The following is a 19274-nucleotide window of genomic DNA, read 5'->3' as shown; positions in this document are numbered from 1 at the left end:
TCAGGAGGAATTTATGTTTGGTTTTAAGACTTTTTTAGCAGTGTCTTTTATGTCTTTGTTTCTCAAACTATAAATCAAGGGATTCAGAACTGGGATAATGATGGTGTAGAACACTGAGATGATTTTATCAGTGTTGGGAAAATACAGGTATCTGGGTCATGAGTAAATGAAGAGCAGAGTTCCCTGGTAGACGGCCACGGATGTCAGGTGAGATGCACAGGTAGGGAAGGTTTCCTCCCACTGGAAGAATGGATCTTTAAGACTGAGAGGAGAATGTAAAATTAGGAGATGATGATGACGATGAAGCAGATAATTTCACTGAGCTGCCATATGTGGAGAGAAGCCACTCATTAAGTGACATGTCTGTGCACGATAACTTAAGCAAGGGAGGGAGGTCACAGAAAAAATGATTCATAACAATTTTATCACAGTATTTCAGAATAAACACAAAGGATGTGTGCACCAGGGAACTCAGATTGCCTCCAAAGTATGACAAGACGATCAACCATATGCAGATGCCCTGAGATCACAACCGTGTGCAGTAAAGGGTTACAGATGGCGACATACTGGTCATATGCCGTGGAAGCTAAGATAAAGGATTTGGTTTCTGCGAAAGTACAGAAGAGCTAGAACTGCAGGGCACAGCCGTAATAGGAAATTGTCTTGTTCTGAGAGAGGACTTTGACAAGCATTTTTGAAATTATGACTGAAGAATAACAAAGGTGTACAAATATTTCTGTTTTATTGACTATGCCAAAGCCTTTGACTGTGTGGATCACAATAAACTGTGGAAAAATCTGAAAGAGATGGGAATACCAGACCACCTAACCTGCCTCTTGAGAAACCTGTATGCAGATCAGGAAGCAACAGATAGATCTGGACATGGAACAACAGTCTGGTTCCAAATATGAAAAGTAGTACGTCAAGGCTGTATATTGTAACCCTACTTATTTAACTTATATGCAGGGTACATCATGAGGAATGCTGGGCTGAAAGAAGCACAAGCTGGAATCAAGATTGCTGGGAGAAATATCAATAACCTCAGATATGCAGATGACACCACCCTATGGCAGAAAGTGAGTTCAGTTCAGTTCAGTCGCTCAGTCGTGTCCAACTCTTTGAGACCCCATGAATCACAGCACGCCAAGCCTCCCTGTCCATCACCAACTCCTGGAGTTCACTCAAACTCATGTGCATCGAGTCGGTGATGCCATCCAGCCATCTCATTCTCTATCGTCCCCTTCTCCTCCCACCCCCAATCCCTCCCAACTCAGAGTCTTTTCTAGTGAGTCAACTAGTCGCATGAGGTGACCAAAGTATTGGAGCTTCAGCTTTAGCATAAGTCCTTAAAATGAACACCCAGGACTGATCTCCCCTAGAATGGACTGATTAGATCTCCTTGCAGTCCAAGGGACTCTCAAGAGTCTTCTCCAGCAACACAGTTCAAAAGCATCAATTCTTCAGCAATCAGCTTTCTTCACAGTCCAACTCTCACATCCATACATGACCACAGGAAAAACCATAGCCTTGACTAGATGGACCTTGGTTGGCAAAGTAATGTCTCTGCTTTTTAATATGCTATCTAGACTGGTCATAACTTTCCTTCCAAGGAGTAAGCGTCTTTTAATTTCATGGCTGCAATCAGCATCTGCAGTGATTTTGGAGCCCAAAAAAATAAACTATGACACTGTTTCCCCATTTATTTCCAATGAAGTGATGGGACCAGGTGCCATGATCTTCGTTTTCTGAAAGTTGAGCTTCCAGCCAACATTTTCACTCTCCTCTTTAACTTTCATCAAGAGGCCTTTGAGTTCCTCTTCACTTTCTGCCATAAGGGTGGTGTCATCTGCATATCTGAAGTTATTGATATTTCTCCCGGCAAACTTGATTCCAGCTTGTGCTTCTTCCAGTCCAGCATTCCTCATGATGTACTCTGCATATAAGTTAAATAAGCGAGGTGACAATATACAACCTTGACATACTCCTTTTCCTATTTGGAACCAGTCTGTTGTTCCATGTACAGCTCTGACTGTTGCTTCCTGACCTGCATACAGGTTTCTCAAGAGGCAGGTCAGGTGGTCTGGGATTCCCATCTCTTTCAGAATGTTCCACAGTTGATTGTGATCCACACAGTCAAAGGCTTTGGCATAGTCAATGAAGCAGAAATAGATGTTTTTCTGGAACTCTCTTGATTTCTCCATGATCCACAGGATGTTGGCAATTTGATCTCTGGTGCCTATGCCTTTTCTACAACCTGCTTGAACATCTGGAAGTTCACGGTTTACATACTGCTGAAGCCTGGCTTGGAGAATTTTGAGCATGACTTTACTAGCGTGTGAGATGAGTGCAATTGTGCGGTAGTTTGAGCATTCTTTGGCATTGCCTTTCTTTGGGATTGGAATGAAGACTGACCTTTTCCAGTCCTGTGGCCACAAATGAGTTTTCCAAATTTGCTGGCATATTGAGTGCAGCATTTTCACAGCATCATCTTTCAGGATCTGAAATAGCTCCACTGAATTTCCACCTCCACTAGCTTTGTTCGTAGTGATGCTCTCTAAGGCCCACTTGACTTCACATTCCAAGATGTCTGGCTCTAGGTCAGTGATCACGCCATTGTGATTATCTTGGTCGTGAAGACCTTTTTTGTACAGTTCTTCTGTGTATTCTTGCCACCTCTTCTTAATATCTTCTGCTTCTGTTAGGTCCATACCATTTCTGTCCTTTATTGAGCCCTTCTTTGCATCAAAATTTCCCTTGGTATCTCTAATTTCATTGAAGAGATCTAAGCCTCTTGATGAAAGTGAAAGAGGAGAGTGAAAAAGTTGGCTTGAAGTTCAATATTCAGACAACTATGAAAATGGCATCTGGTCCCATCACTTCATGGGAAATAGATGAGGAAACAGTGGAAACAGTGTCATACTTTATTTTTGGGGGGCTCCAAAATCACTGTAGATGCTGGTTTCAGCCATGAAATTGGAAGACGCTTACTCCTTGGAAGGAAAGTTATGACCAACCTAGATAGCATATTAAAAAGCAGACACATTACTTTGCCAACAAAGGTCTGTCTGGTCAAGGCTATGGTTTTTGTAGTTGTCATGTGTGGATGTGAGCTTTGGACTGTAAAGAAAGCTGATCGCTGAAGTATTGATGCTTTTGAACTGTGGTGTTGGAGAAGACTCTTGAGAGTCCCTTGGACTGCAAGGAGATCCAACCAGTCCATTCTAAAGGAGACCAATCCTGGGTGTTCATTGGAAGGACCGATGCTAAAGCTGAAACTCCAATACTTTGGCCACCTCATGCGAAGAGTTGATTCATTTGAAAAGTCTCTGATTCTGGAAGGGATTGGGGGCAGGAGGAGAAGGGGACGACAGAGGATGAGATGGCTGGATGGCATCACTGACTCGATGGCATGAGTTTGAGTGTGCTCCGGTGGTTGGTGATGGACAGGGAGGCCTGGGGTTCTGCGATTCATGGGGTCGCAGAGTCAGACATGACTGTGCGACTGAACTGAACTGAACAAAGGATAGGTTACTAAGGAAAAAATACCTGGACCTTTGAAGGTGCGGATCAACCCTGATTAATATCATCAATCTGATGTTCCCCATTAAAATCATAGAGTACAAAGTCAGAAACAGGAAAAACAGGACAATCTGCAGTTCAGGGCGAGTTGGAAACCCTAACAGAATAAACTCAGTCACCAAGATGGACTTTACCATCTAAAAATTCCGTATTCTGTTCTGTTTTCTTAATTCTAACATCCTAAGATGGTATGTTGATATTGAAAAAAAATAGATATAATTTTCAAGCTATTTTATTGTTTCAACAAACAAACAATCGAGTCAAGAGTCCCAGACCAAATCTCCTTCCACATATAAATTCTGAGAAACATATTTCAGAATATAGTAGCTTTATCTTATGGTTGACAGTTTTATTTGTTTGATTAATAACTAGTTCTTCCACTGGACAGACATGTAAAGATAACATCTCATATTTCTTACTTTTTTAAATTCTCAAGTTTAGTACTATAACTATTACAGATGATTAAATGAATAATGAAGCAATAAATGAAATGATGATAAGAGGAAAAATATATCTGTTATGCAAATTATGTTAACTTGAGTACATCTTGCAATGATAACTCTAGAACAATATACTCCTTCTGTCCAGTATTTAATAGATAGAAGCAACGCCGGCTGCACTATGGACCACCCAGAAGCGTGGCCAAGAGGAGCTACCCCATGTCCACGTGGCGGCGGCTACAAGGGGGCAGGAGGGCCAAGAGGAACTACTCCATTTTCAAGGTCAGAAGGGGTGGCCTTGAGGAGATACCCTTCATCCAAGGTAAGAAGCAGCAGCTGCGCTTTGCTGGAGCAGCTGTGAAGAGATACCCCACGACCAAGGTAAGAGAAACCCAAATAAGACGGTAGGTATTGTGAGAGGGCATCAGAGGGCAGACACACTGAAATCATAATCACAGAAAACTAGTCGATCTGATTACATGGACCACAGCCTTGTCTAACTCAATGAGACTAAGCCATGCCATGTGGGGCCACCCAAGACGGGCGGGTCATGGTGGAGAAGTCTGACAGAATGTGGTCCACTGGAGAAGGGAATGACAAACCACTTCAGTATTCTTGCCTTGAGAACCCCATGAACAGTATGAAAAGGCAAAATGATAGGATACTGAGTGAGGAACTCCCCAGTTCAGTGACTGAACTGAACTGAACTGAACTGTGTGTTGTACTCGTGACTGTGATTAGAGTGATGCAATGAAATATACTTCAGCTATTAAAAAAATAATAAAAACAGAAATGATATTAGCGAAATTAAAGCAAATGTCAGTAAACATCAGCTGAGATAGACAGGGACAAGTATAAGGTAAGTCCTTAAATCCTGTCAAGATACTAAGTCAAGGAGATTAAAGTAATTAACTGCTTTTCTCTTTGACATTCTTTATCATTCTTGGCTTCTCAGTTCAGTTCAGTTCAGTCGCTCAGTCGTGTCCAACTCTCCGTGACCCCATGAATCACAGCACGCCAGGCCTCCCTGTCCATCACCAACTCCTGGAGTTCACACAAACTCATGTCCATAGAGTTGGTGATGCCATCCAGCCATCTCATTCTCTGTCGTCCCCTTCTCACCCCACCCCCAATCCCTCCCAGCATCAGAGCCTTTTCCAGTGAGTCAACTGTTCGCATGTCGTGGCCAAAGTATTGGAGTTACAGCTTTAGCATCAGTCCTTCCAATGAACACCCAGGATTGATCTCCTTTAGAATGGACTGGTTGGATCTCCTTGCAGTCCAAGGGACTCTCAAGAGTCTTCTCCAGCACCACAGTTCAAAAGCATCAATTCTTCGGCGATCAGCTTTCTTCACAGTCCAACTCTCACTTCCATACATGACCACTGGAAAAACCATAGCCTTGACTAGACGGACCTTTGTTGGCAAAGTAATCTCTCTGCTTTTCAATATGCTGTCTAGGTTGGTCATAACTTTCCTTCCAAGGAGTAAGCGTCGTTTAATTTCATCACTGCAATCAGCATCCACAGTGATTTTGCAGCCGAAAAATATAAAGTCTGACACTGTTTTCACTGTTTTTCCATCTATTTCCCATGAAGTGATGGGACCAGATGCCATGATCTTTGTTTTCTGAATAGTGAGCTTCAAGCCAACCTTTTCACTCTCCTCTTTCACTTTCATCAAGAGGCTTTTTAGTTCCTCTTCACTTTCTGCCATAAGAGTGGTGTCATGTGCATATCTGAGATTATTGATATTTCTCCCGGAAATCTTGATTCCAGCTTGTGCTTCTTCTTGGCTTCTAGTAAAGTTAAAAGTTAAGTCACTCAGTCGTGTCCAACTCTTTGCAACCCCATGGATTGTAGCCCTCCAGACTTCCAGGCAAGAATACTGGAGTGGGTTGCCATTTCCTTCTCTGGGGGATCTTTCTGACCCAGGGATCAAACCCAGGTCTCCCACATTGTGGGCAGAAGCTTTAACATCTGAGCCACCAGGGAAGCCTGGCTTCTAGTAAGCTCAGCATAAATATAAGATGACTGAGTAAAGTGGGCAAAAAATTAGTATTAACTTCTCATCTTTAAAAATCACTGTATATGGCCTCCTCACTAATTATATATGTGAGCAAACACAAATAGCTGCGTTTAATTTTTATCCTAGTATTTCAGGATGTTGAGTCTAAGAATTTTGTCAATTTCTGTTTCTGTAATCTCAGAAATTTTCTGGAAGCAAGGAGAATTTGAACATGACTTTGAATATAAGATTTTTTTATTGTAACCTTGAAGGATGACTTGGAAATCTATAAAACAAGCAAGTGAAACCTCCAATGAGCTTTGTTACTACTGCCACAGTCAGCTAGAACAAAATGGTTGGGGTCATTCTCTCACTTATATAAAATTATTGGGGCAGTACAGGGCTAAGAACTTTGTTGTTTTAATATCATCTAATCACTAACTGTACATGGAACAACAGACTGGTTCCAAATAGGAAAAGGAGTACATCAAGGCTGTATATGGTCACCTTTCTTATTTAACTTATACGCAGAGTACATCATGAGGAATGCTGGGCTGGAAGAAGCACAAGCTGGAATCAAGATTGCTGGGAGAAATATCAATAACCTCAGATATGCAGGTGACACTACCCTTATGGCAGAAAGTGAAGAGGAACTAAAAAGCCTCTTGATAAAAGTGAAAGAGGAGAGTGAAAAGGTTGGCTTGAAACTCAACATTCAGAAAACAAAGATCATGGCATCTGGTCCCATCACTTCATGGGAAATAGATGGAAAAACAGTGGAAACAGTGTCAGACTTTATTTTTTGGGGCTCCAAAATCACTGTGGATTCTGATTGCAGCCATGAAATTAAAAGACGCTTACTCCTTGGAAGGAAAGTTATGACCAACCTTGATAGTATATTAAAAAGCAGAGACATTACTTTGCCAACCAAGGTCCGTCTAGTCAAGGCTACGGTTTTTCCCGTGGTCATGTATGGATGTGAGAGTTGGACTGTGAAGAAAGCTGAGCACCGAAGAATTGATGCTTTTGAACTGTGGTGCTGGGGAAGACTCTTGAGAGTCCCTTGGACTGCAAGGAGATCCAACCAGTCCATTCTAAAGGAGATCAATCCTGGGTGTTCATTGGAAGGACTGATGCTAAAGCTGAAACTTCAATACTTTGGCCACCTCATGCGACGAGTCGACTCACTGGAAAAGACTCTGATACTGGGAAAGTTTGGGGGCGGGAGGAGAAGGGGACGACAGAGAATGAGATGGCTGGATGGCATCACCGACTCTGTGGACATGAATTTGAGTGAACTCCGGGAGTTGGTAATGGACAGGGAGGCCTGGCGTGCTGTGATTCATGGGGTCGCGGAGAGTCGGACACGACTGAGTGACTGAACTGAACTGAACTGAACTGAATCACTAAAAGTATGCTATAACATAGGCACAAAAAAGTCTAAGAGAATTAGAAGGGTTAGGATGCTGTCTTATGTTATCACCTCAAAGAGTGTGAATGAGATGCACCACCTTGTTAGGATAGTAGTTAATTTATTCTTACTTTGCCTGTTTCCAAGGTAATCAGAGTGTTCAGAAATGTTAAGACCTAAATTTAGAGTTAATAAGCCTTTGGTTAGAATCTCATATTAACCACGTGGACTGTATGACCTTGCACAATCGTGTGTGTGTATATATATATATATAGAGAGAGAGAGAGAATCTGCTGTACTTAATACATATGCTATATGCATATTATTATATATAGCATTATATATATTTAAAATTTTACTATAATAATGACAACAATATTTCACATTGTTTCTCTGCCAGGTTAAATTAGGAAAACTATCTATCTATACTTTTGTGCTTTCTCACTTTAGATAGTCTGGTACATAATAGGTAAACAGTGAAGATTAGTTTCAATTACTCCACTGCTCTCTGCTCAGCAGTAAAGAATCCATTTGCCAATGCCGGACTTTAATCCCTGATCTGGGAAGATCTTCTAGAGAAGGAAATGGGAACCCAGTCCAGTATCCTTGCCTGGAGAACATCATGGACAAAGAAGCCTGACAGGCTACATTCCATGGGGTCACAAAGAGTTGGACACAACTTAATGACTAAACAACAACAGAAACAACCCCACTGCTCTCGCTTATCCCTAGCTAACAATTAGAACTATGTCACTGGAATTTTAATTTTTTTATTTTTATTTTTTTTCAAATTAATTACATTATACTTTATTTGATTACTTAAGTACGGTTCAAATTAATTACATTGTACTTTATTTGGTTACAAAGGGACTAATTGCCACTAAGGAACTTAATATCTCTTGTGAATTTCATCATTAAAATGCAATTTTCAAAAAAATTATTTTATTGAAGGCTAATTACTTTACAATATAATATTGGTTGGTTTTGCCATACATTGACATGAATCTGCCCTGGGTATACATGTGTTCCCCATCTTGAACCCCCTCCCACCTCCCTCCCCATCCCATCCCTCTGGTTCGTCCCAGTGCACCAGCCCCGAGCATCCTGTATCATGCATCGAGCCTGGACTGGTGATTCGTTTCACATATGATAATATGCATGTTTCAATGCCATTCTCCCAAATCATCCCACCCTCACCTTCTCCCACAGAGTCCCAAAGACTGTTCTATACACCTGTGTCTCTTTTGCTGTCTTGTATACAGGGTTAAGGTTACCATCTTTCTAAATTCCATATATATGCGTTATTATACTGTATTGGTGTTTTTCTTTCTGGCTTACTTCACTCTGTATAATAGGCTCCAGTTTCATCCACATCATTAGAACTGATTCAAATGTATTCTTTTTAATGGCTGGATAATACTCCATTGTGTATATGTACCAAAGCTTTCTTATCCATTCGTCTGCAGATGGACATCTAGGTTGCTTCCATGTCCTGGCTATTATAAACAGTGCTGCAATGAACGTTGGAGTACATGTGTCTCTTTCAATTCTGGTTTCCTCGGTGTGTATGCCCAGGAGTGTGATTGCTGGGTCATATGGCAGTTCTAATTACAGTTTATTAAGGAATCTCCACACTGTTCTCCATAGTGGCATATGGGCTTGGCTCAGAGGTTAAATCATCTGCCTCCAATGTGAGAGACCCGGGTTCGATCCCTGGGTTGGGAAAATCCCTGGAGAAGGAAATGGCAACCCACTCCAGTACTCTTGCCTGGAGAATCCCACGGACGGAGGAGCCTGGTTGGCTACAGTCCACGGGGTCGCAAAGAGTTGGACATGACTGAGCGACTTCACTTTTTGTTCACTTCTATCATTTATATAATGATTGCGATATGAAATGCAATATTGTAAACACTTTACATAGAATTTATTTACTTGTCACACAAAAATATACTAACAAAATTTCACAGCAGTTGCTGTCACTGTCATCTTTCTCTTACAGTTGAGGGAGCTAAAGCACAGAGAGCTGGAAAGCTAAGACGTGATGAAAATAGGATTGGAGAACAGGCTCATGCCTCCGAAACTTCAAGACAGATTGGCTGTGTAAGCTAGATTCTCATTACTGATTCTGTATGTTGCATGGGAACATTGAAGCTTCATGTTCCAAGTCCGTCCACAAGTAGTTGACAGGTATAATTCAAATTCAGATATGTGTGAAGTCAAAGTTCACGAGGACATCTATGAAGGTGGTTAGAGAATTAACAGTGTGTCCTGCTTGGGACAGGTTGTGGTGCAGACTTGCTGAAGGCAGGACAGAATGACTCAGTTATTTCCTGAAAACACAGTCCATTACTCTCGGGGACTCATGGCAAGCATCCCTTCCAATAGACTAAGAAGGGTTTCCCTGGTGGCTCAACCCTTAAAGAATCTGCCTATAATGCAAGAGAATGCCTACAATTCAGGAGACCTGGGTTTGATCCCCGGTCAGGAAGATTCCCTCATGAAAGAAATGGCAACACATTCTAGTATTCTTACCTGAGAAATCCAAAGGACAGAGGAGCTGGGCAGGCCCACAGTCCATGGGATTGCAAACAGTCTAACACAACTTAGTTACTAAATCACCTCTACCACCGCCATCACCATCCATGTAGAGAAACATGAGTGAGAAGAGAAGCACGAGGGGAAAAGTCAGAGATGAGAGTGAAACTTGGATTCTTGCTTTCAATGAGAATGGCCAAAAAGATTCAATCAAACTGTAGTGATCCACTAAATTTTTCATAAATATATAACAAAGATCATGGCATCTGGTCCCATCACTTCATGGGAAACAGATGGGGAAACAGTGGAAACAGTGGAAACAGTGTCAGACTTTATTTATTTCAGCTCCAAAATCACTGTGGATGCTGATTGCAGCCAGGAAATTAACACACTCCTTGGAAGGAAAGTTATGACCAACCTAGATAGCATATTAAAAAGCAAAGGCATTACTTTGCCAACCAAGGTCCGTCTAGTCAAGGCTATGGTTTTTCCAGTGGTCATGTATGGATGTGAGAGTTGGACTGTGAAGAAAGCTGATCGCCGAAGAATTGATGCTTTTGAACTGTGTTGCTGGAGAAGACTCTTGAGAGTCCCTTGAACTGCAAGGAGATCCAACCAGTCCATTCTAAAGGAGATCAGTCCTGGGTGTTCATTGGAAGGACTGATGCTAAAGCTGAAACTGCAATACTTTGGCCACCTCATACGAACGAAGAGTTGACTCACTGGAAAAGACTCTGATGCTGGGGTGGATTGGGTGCAGGAGGAGAAGGGGACGACAGAGGAGGAGATGGCTGGATGGCATCACCGACTTGATGGACATGAGTTTGAGTGAACTCCGGAAGTTGGTGATGGACAGGGAGGCCTGGCATGCTGTGATTCATAGGGTCGCAAAGAGTCTCACATGACTGAGCAACTGAACTGAACTGAATATGCTAATACATATGATTTTGTAAGTATTTTCACACATGTCAGTGGTCTCAGATCCATGAAAGTTTATTTTTGCATCAATAAAGCCAATCTGGTAAACACAGAAGCTACTTATCAAAGAAGGAGACATTTTCCTGTTACCTAGATGAATAATTTCACCAACGGAACCAAGGATTTTTATATACATTTTGAAGTCATTAGAGACCTAATAACTGAAGATTCCAAACATGTTCATTTCCAAGAGATTCCTAGGGAATAATTATAGGTTATTGTGAATTATTATTTTGAAACAACTTCATAATTATAATAGCAATTCTGCTTCCTGAATCAATTCAATCTGGAGAAAGGGGATGGATGAAAGTGGAAGACAAAGCAAAGTCACAAATCAAGGGCTCCAGGGCATTGTGCGGCTCCTTGCCGCCGGTGGGTTGATGGGTGGGTGGGTGGGGGGATGAGTCCTTCATCCCTGTTCCCTGCACATTGTACCCCAGGCCTGGGAACACGCTGCCTCTGGACCAGCCTATACTCTCTGAGCCCAGACAGCCTGACCAGAGGCAAAGCAAAGGTCCTCCTACCTTCCTGGGGAGGCCAGGGCTGCTGGGGCCCCCATCACCTCTGACTACAGGAGGGTCCAGTTTACAGCCATTCTCTCCCAGGTGAACCCCAGCCTGAAACTAGGGCTGTGCAAGGCCAACCCCAAGGAGGCGTGTGCAGGGAGGCTGCTGGGTGGACAGATCTGCGCAGGCTCACAGGGCCTCGCTCTTTACACAGGCCCACCCACTGCAAGCTGCCGGTGTCAGCCGGGGGAGTCTGCTCCACAGGGATGGGCTGCAGAGGCTGGTGCAGCTACAGAAGGACGGGGAAGGTGAGAAGAGGAAGGCGCTTTCTGGCCCTAATTACTAAAAAAAAAAAAATCCCTTTGTCTTTCAAATGGTTCTTGTATAATGAGTTTAAGTCTTAGAGGATCCCATTTTATTTTACACTGGGCCATTTCAGCTGTTTTAATTGTGTGCTTTAAAAGCTGTCCACAGTCAAACATCAAATATGGAGTAAGACTCCTCGTTACAAGTTACTTTTAATGAAATGTAGCATACATGTGCCACTGTGCAGTTCTATCAGCTTAATTTCTGCAGTGAAATTTTTGGATAATTGCTTTCTTTCATTCTGTAATCTGTCAATGAATACTGTTGTTGTTTTTTAGTCCCTAAGTCATGTCTGACTCTCTTGCAACCTCATGGACTGTAGCCCGCCAGGCTCCTCTGTCCATGGGATTTCCCAGGCAAGAATACTGGAGTGGATGGCCATTTCCTTCTCCAGGGGATCTTCTCTACCCAAGGATTGAACCCTTATATCCTGCTTGACAGGTGGATTCTTTACCACTAAGCTTCCAAGGAAGACTGTCAGTGAATATAAATATATATGAATTTGCACTGCATATATACTTTTTGTATTTATATATAAATATATAAAATCTTAAAACTCTGTGATAAACAAATCAACAGCACAAGTAAAATGTTAGAAAACAATTTGAACAGATAATTCATCAAAGAAGATATAGAGATGGCAAATTACACCATGAAAAACTCAGTGTGAAATTACTGAGTTTGATTAGGAAAATCAAAGTTAAAAAATGAAATATCACTAGACACATTAAAGTTGAAAAAATCTAATGAAAACAAAACAACAACAAACAACAATGCACTGATAATACTTAATGCTGGTGACAATTTAGAACAAATGAACTTCTGTGCATTTCTCGTAGGAATGGAAAACTGAGACAGCTTCTCTGAAGGTCGGTGGTTTATTATAAAGTTAATTGCACACTTACAAAACACATTTATCCAGAAGTCCCACTTTATAGAGAAATGAAAACTTGTATTTACACAAAAATCGATTACCAAACATTCAGGGCAGCTATAACAGTGAAATTCTGGAAACAGCCACGTGTGCTTCATCCAAGGAATGAGTAAACAAACTCTGGTATATCACATAGTGTGAGACACTACTAAGAAATATAAATAAACGAACTGTATTGATGCAGGCAGCAATATGCTAAATGCTTTATGCAAAGTGAAAATTCAGACTTAAAAGGCTTTATGATTCCATTTATATGATATTTTGAAAAAGGCATATGGACAGAGGACTGGTCAGCTGGTAGTAAATTTGTAGGGTATTAATTAGAGAGACAAAAAATGAGAATTATGGAGATTTATCAAGCTGTTTTGTATTTTGATCATGTTTTTGGTAACATAACTGTGGATTTGTCAGACTTCTCAAAAAGTTTACAGCAAAAAAGTGCATTATACTTTGCTTGCAAATTTAAAATATTATAGAATATATTTTAAAATGCTATCAATTAAAGAAAACATCCCTATGGTATTATACATGGCCATTCCCCTGAACCGGTCTAAAGAGGACCTTTTATCCTCATTTAACAATCAATTACCTTTGACAACTAGACTGCCATGGTCAGCCTGTTGGTTGAGAAATAATCTCAGTTAGATGCTGGCAGGAAGTCTTTGTTATTCCTGAGTCACTTGTTTGTCACAGACACTCTCATACACCTAATCGATACAGTTTGCAGACAGGGACACACAGATGATGACAGTAAAATTTAATATTAAAACAAAACATGTCCGTTATGTCAAAGTTGTTTGAATGATACTTGCACAATACTGTTAAAATTGTGCTATATTTCAAATACCAGAAAGTGATCCTTTCCAGACTAGAGAACAACCCATTCTTCCTTAAAGGCTATTTATAAATATTTAACTATTTAATCTTAATGATAAAATTTTAGTCATGGGAACTTATTATCATGATTTGAACACTCAAAGGAAAGATAGATTGAAACATAACTATAGGTCAGTACCAATATATGTATTGTTAAGTAGAGCATATCAAGAAAAGTTGGTGAGAATACACAGAAGAACCAAACCAAAAAGATCTTCATGACCTGGATAACCACGATAGTGTGATCACTCAGCTAGAGCCAGATATCCTGGAATGCGAAGTCAAGTGGGTCTTAGGAAGCATCACTGCGAACAAAGCTAGTGGAGGGGATGGAATTCCAGGTGAGCTATTTCAAATCCTAAAAGATGATGCTGTGAAAGTGCTGTACTCAATACGCCAACAAATTTGGAAAACTCAGCAGTGGTCACAGGACTGGAAAAGGTCAGTTTTCATTCCAATCCCAAAGAAAGGCAATGCCAAAGATTGTTCAAATTACCACATAATTGCTCATCGGCATCTGGTCCCATCACTTCATGGGAAATAGATGGGGAAACAGTGGAAACAGTGTCAGACTTTATTTTGGGGGGCTCCAAAATCACTGCGGATGCTGATTGCAGCCATGAAATTAAAAGACACTTACTCCTTGAAAGGAAAGTTATGACCAACCTTGATAGTATATTAAAAAGCAGAGACATTACTTTGCCAACTAAGGTCCGTCTAATCAAGGCTATGGTTTTTCCCGTGGTCACGTATGGATGTGAGAGTTGAACTGTGAAGAAAGCTGATCACCGAAGCATTGATGCTTTTGAACTGTGGTGCTGGAGAAGACTCTTGAGAGTCCCTTGGACTGCAAGGAGATCCAACCAGTCCATTCTAAAGGAGATCAATCCTGGGTGTTCATTGGAAGGACTTATGCTAAAGCTGAAACTCCAATACTTTGGCCACCTCATGTGACGAGTTGACTCTTTGGGAAAGACTCTGATGCTGGGAGTGATTGGGGGCAGGAGGAGACGGGGACGACAGAGAATGAGATGGCTTGATGGCATCACCGATTTGATGGACATGAGTTTGAGTGAACTCCGGGAGTTGGTGATGGACAGGGAGGCCTGGCATGCTGTGATTCATAGGGTGGCGGAGAGTCGGACACGACTGAGCGACTGAACTGAACTGAACATGCTAGCAAAGTAATCTTCAAAATTCTCCAAGCCAAACTTCAGGAGTACATGAGCCAGAAGCTTCCAGATGTTCAAACTGGATTTAGAAAAGGCAGAGGAACCAGAGATCAAATTAGCAACATCCGCTGGATCATTGAAAAAGCAAGAGAGTTCCAGAAAAAATCAACTTCTGCTTTGTTGACTACACCAAAGATTTTGACTGTGTAGATCACAAAGATTTTGACTGTGTAGATCAAAACACACTGTGGAACACTGTTAAAGAGATGGGAATACCAGACTACCTGACCTGCCTCATGAGAAATCTGTATGCAGGACAAAAAGCAACAGTTAGACCTGGTCATGAAACAACAGACTTGTTCCAAATTGGGAAAGGAGTATGTCAAGGCTATATATTGTTACCATGCTTATTTAATTTATATGCAGAGTACATCATGAGAAATGCTGGGCTGGATGAAGCACAAGCTGGATCAAGATTTCCGGGAGAAATATCAATAACCTCAGATATGCAGATGACACCACTCTTATGGCAGAAAACAAAGAAGAACTGAAGGGCCTCTTTTTGAAAATGAAAGAGGAAAGTGGAAAAGTTGGCTTAAAGCTTAACATTCAGAAAACTAAGATCATAGCATCCAGTCCCATCACTTCATGGCAAATAGATGGGGAAACAATAGAAACAATGACAGACTTTATTTTGAGAGGCTCCAAAATCACAATGGCACCCCACTCCAGTACTCTTGCCTGGAAAATCCCATGGACGGAGTAGCCTGGTAGGCTGCAGTCCATGGGGTCGCAAAGAGTCGGACATGACCGAATGACTTCACTTTCACTTTTCACTTTCATGCATTGGAGAAGGAAATGGCAATGCACTCCAGTGTTCTTGCCTGGAGAATCGCAGGGACAGGGGAGCCTGGTGGACTGCCATCTATGGGGTCTCATAGAGTCAGACACGACTGAAGCAACTTAGCAGCAGCAGCAAAATCACTGCAGATGGTGACTGTAGCCTTGAAATTAAAAGATGCTTGCTCCTTGGAAGAAAAACTATGACCAACCTAGACAGCATATTAAAAAGCAGAGACATTACTTTGCTGACAAAGGTCCATCTAGTCAAGGCTATGGTTTTTCCGGTGGTCATGTATGGATATGAGAGTTGGACTATAAAGAAAGCTGAACCTCAAAGAATTGATGCTTTTGAACTGTGGTGTTTGAGAAAACTCTTGAGAGTCCCTTGGACTGCAAGGAGATCCAACCAATGAATCCTAAAGGAAATCAGTCCTGAATATTCATTGGAAGAACTGATGCTGAAGCTGAAACCCCAATACTTTCGCCACCTGATGCTAAGAGCTGACTCATTTGAAAAGACCCCATGCTGGGAAAGATTTAAGGAAGGAGAAGGGGACGGGGACGACAGAGAATGAGATGGTTGGATGGCATCACTGACTCGATGGACGTGAGTTTGAGTAAGCTCTGGGAGTTGGTAATGGACAGAGAAGTCTGGGGTGCTCCAGTCCATATGGTCGCAAAGAGTTGGACACGACTGAGCGACTGAACTGAATTTAACTGAATCATAGGCTGTGGAAATAGTTTTCCTGACTTTGGTTTTACCATTATTTCAAATAATGATGATGGGGTCATATTCTCTGTAACCAAATTGTAAATAAAATCTGCAAAGCCTGCATGTCCAACAATGCTTTTTAATGTTAAAATCATATAGGAGTAGCAACAAACTGGATGACAAAGTGAAACACTTTTTTTTAAATAATAGTAGATATTTGTGCAAAAATGTTGTCAGATATCTAGCTATAGGATTTTTAATTATTAAATCTACACCTACAGAAACATACAATTATTTTTCTTTAAAATAAGACCTCTTTAACTGCTCTCACATTGACCATTGATACCATGAGTATATTAAATTCTTGCAAAGTACTAATGAGATGTCTCTGTAGTCACAACTGATTATATTCACGGAAGTTCATATAGCAGATGAAGTTGTGTTGAATACATACACAGCAGAGGAAAGCACTGTTTGAACATCGAAGTGCTCAGTCATAACACACACATTAAAATACCAAAATCTGCATTTCTACCACAAAAGAACTTCTGCACCAGCTGAAAAGCCACTAAAAAGGTACTATCTACCACCACCGAACACTGTGAAACATGAATGCGTATTTTCTTCTTTAGAATCATATTCAGGCCTGTTAACAAAACACATTTATTTATTTCACACAGCAACACTTCTGGTGGGATGGTATGGCTAGCCATGTACTTTTAAATAAGCTTCACACTCATTTTAATTTTGTTCTTTAAAAGAATGAAAGGAAAAAATAGTAGCTAAATGACTTGCTCTACATCTGGTAAACAGAAGATTAAAAACCAGTGATCGAACTCCTGGGACAGCAGTGTTGCAAGATTTTGTAAAACTTTTTTTACTAAGTAATACATATATATGGAATCTAAAACAAATGATACTGATGAACCTATTTATGAACCTATTTACAGGAAAGGAATGGACACACAGATGTAGGGAGTGAACTCACACAGGGAGGAGGGAGAGAGTGAGATGAATGGAGAAAGTAGGATCAACATACATACACAATCAGGTGTGAGATGGAGAGCTGGTGGGAAGTTGCTGTGCATCACAGGTAGCCCAGTCTCAGGTGATGACCTGGAGGGACAGGAGGGGGCAGGGAGAGAGGATACAGGAATAATTAAGGCTGATCTGTGTGGTGCTGGAGAAGACTCTTGAGAGTCCCTTGGACTGCAAGGAGATCCAACCAGTCCATCCTAAAGGAGATCAGTCCTGGGTGTTTATTGGAAGGACTGATGCTGAAGCTGAAACTCCAATAATTTGGCCACCTGTTCCGAAGAATGGACTCATTTGAAAAGACCCTGCTGCTGGGAAAGATTGAAGACAGGAGGAGAAAGCAACGACAGAGGAGGAGATGGTTGGATGGCATCATGGACTCGATGGACATGAGTTTGAGCAAACTCCAGGAGTTGGTGATGGACAGGGAGGCCTGGCGTGCTGAGGTCAATGGGCTTGCAAAGAGGCAGACATGACTGAGCAACTGAACTGAACTGAAAAATATTTAAAAAGAAGTGGTTAACTTCTAATCTGGGGAATGTAGACATCTTTAAAAATTTCTCTGATAACCCTGTGGCCAGTATTCAAAGCAATTTACAATAAACTCATCATGCTACTTTTTTTCAGTAATAATTTTCTCAGTGCTGCAATCACATCCTTGTTCCAAAGGCTGTATATCATGGGATTGAACATCGGAGTCACTATGGTGTAGAACAGAGAGAGGAGTCTGTCAGTTCCTGCAGAATGTCTGGATTTGGGCCTTAAGTATGCAATGGTAGCGGATCCAAAGAATAAAAGCACAACCAACAGGTGAGAAGAGCATGTGGAAAAGGCTTTGGCTTTGGCCAAAAGGCTTTGGCCTTTTCCTCTGGCTGTGGCGACCTCAGAATAGTGGAAATGATTTTTCTATAAGAGGCAAGGGTCAGCATAAAAGGTACAGCAACAAACAACAGAGCTACTGCCTAGACTGAGAGCTCATGTGCAAAAGTGTCTCCGCAGGCCAGCTTCAGAATGGAGGGATGTCACAGAAGAAGTGATTAATCTACTTCGAATGACAGAAATGCAGAGAGAAGATCTGGCACATTTGCCCTATCTGCACTGGGATTCCACTGACCCAGGAGCCCACAGCCAGCTGGAGGCACATCTTTCGGGTCATGACCAGGGGATAGTGCAGGGAGTCATAGACAGCCACACAGCGGTCACAAGCCATCACCACCAGGAGGAAGCGCTCAGTAGCAGTATAAGGAAGAAGCACCTTTGGGTGGCACAGTCCAGCATAGATATTCTTCTGTCCTGAGTCCAAAGATTCACCAGAATCTTAGGGAGAGTGACAGACATGTAACAGATTTCCAAGAAGGAAAAATTTGCCGGGAAGAAATACATGGGTTTGTGCAGTGCTGGGTCAAGCCTAGTTAGTATTATGAAAAGGCCACTTCCAATTAAAATAATGATGTAAGTGATGGTAAACACCCCAAATAATAACCCTTAGAGGTTTGGAAGATCAGAAAACCCCAGCAGTGCAAATTGTATCCTGTGGACATGTTGTCTTCTGATTCCATCTCTTCATATTTCATCTGTGGGAATGATTCAATCAGAGGCACTGTCATTTCATTTTTATTGACTCTTGTTTTTGTGTATAAACTAGATTATATATCTTCTTACTTTTCATTTCCCTAAAAAAACAAACTTATAATGCCAGGTGCTCTAAAAGTACAGAGAAGTATACTTTTATTTATCATTAAACCTATCTTAAGAAAAAACTTCAGTATCTGTTTACTCTACAATATATTGTTTTATTGCTTTGATTCTAAAAACATGTGATTGCAATTTTGCTATTCATCTGAACACTTAAAAATTCAGATTGAAAATTGTGTTCAATT

The 19274-nt window shown here is 41.3% G+C and overlaps 2 pseudogenes; both read right to left on the bottom strand.

The window, feature by feature from the left end:
• On the bottom strand, positions 1 to 14149 carry LOC129538017 (olfactory receptor 5I1-like; annotated as a pseudogene).
• A 3839-nt stretch (positions 14150 to 17988) lies between these two features.
• Positions 17989 to 18968, bottom strand: LOC129538018 (olfactory receptor 10AG1-like; annotated as a pseudogene).
• Between the last annotated feature and the right edge of the window lie 306 nt (positions 18969 to 19274).

The sequence above is a fragment of the Moschus berezovskii genome, chromosome 2 (assembly GCF_049115385.1).
Source record: "Moschus berezovskii isolate FMDL1 chromosome 2, NW_MosBer_1.0, whole genome shotgun sequence".
NCBI lineage: Eukaryota > Metazoa > Chordata > Mammalia > Artiodactyla > Moschidae > Moschus > Moschus berezovskii.
The sequence above is the reverse complement of the archived record's forward strand: the minus strand, read 5'-3'. Positions and strand labels throughout refer to the sequence as shown.